The sequence below is a fragment of the Bison bison genome, unplaced genomic scaffold, assembly GCF_000754665.1.
Source record: "Bison bison bison isolate TAMUID 2011002044 unplaced genomic scaffold, Bison_UMD1.0 scf7180017864529, whole genome shotgun sequence".
Classification (NCBI taxonomy): Eukaryota; Metazoa; Chordata; class Mammalia; order Artiodactyla; family Bovidae; genus Bison; species Bison bison.
This window is the reverse complement of record NW_011495079.1, coordinates 1,708,625-1,709,516: the sequence shown is the minus strand read 5'-3', so window position 1 is coordinate 1,709,516 and position 892 is coordinate 1,708,625. Positions and strand designations below refer to the sequence as shown.

General features: G+C 48.8%; 1 pseudogene; it reads right to left on the bottom strand.

Annotated features, from left to right (window-relative positions):
- Positions 1-892, bottom strand: part of LOC104982269 — a 99,594-nt pseudogene that overhangs the window by 51,214 nt on the left and 47,488 nt on the right.

Here is an 892-nt window from a genome sequence, read left to right as displayed (position 1 = left end):
CGCTCTTCCGATCTCTCACAGGCTAGCAAAGTAATGCTCAAAATTCTCAGAATCCTTCAAGCTAGGCTTCAACAGTATGTGAACTGAGAACTTCCATATGTTCAAGCTGGATTCAGAAAAGTCCGGAATCAGAGATCAAATGGCCAACACTTGCTGGATCATAGAAAAAGCAAGAGAATTCCAGACAAAAACATTTACTTCTGCTTCACAGACCATGTTATAAAGCCTTTGACTGTGTGGATCACAACAACTGTGGAAAATTCTTAAAGAGATGGGACTACCTGACCACCTTCTTTGCTTCCTGAGAAACCTGGATGCAGGTCAAGAAGCAACAGTTAGAATTCAACATTGAACAAGACTGGTTCAAAATTGGGAAAGGAGTATATCAAGGCTGTATATTGTCACCCTGCTTATTTAACTTCTGTGGAGTGTACATCATGTGAAATACTGGGCTGGATGAAGCAAGAGCTTAAATCAAGATTGCCAGGGGAAATATCAATAACCTCAGATATGCAGATGATACCACCCTTGTGGCAGAATTCGGGGCAAGACCAATCGAGGGAGGGAGCAAAATGAAAGGGAGAGGGCTGGTGCTTGAGGAACCCACAGGCCATGGGAAGCTCTAAGTCTTTGCACTGCAGGCCACAGGGACAGAGCAGAGGGCCCCAGCAGGGAGCCTGTGGGCATTAGGTCTACAAGTGATTCACCAGCAGTGAGGTGCTGCTGTGGGGCCTCACCCCTGGGACTCAGGGGACTTGCTCAGGCCCGGCTGCAGGCAGTGGGGATGGGGAACCCAGGTTGGATGCTTTCCTGCCTCTCATGGTCTCTGCCAGGCACACACACATACGTACACACACAGAGACAAGTGCCACGTGCAGGCCTGGACCCGCCT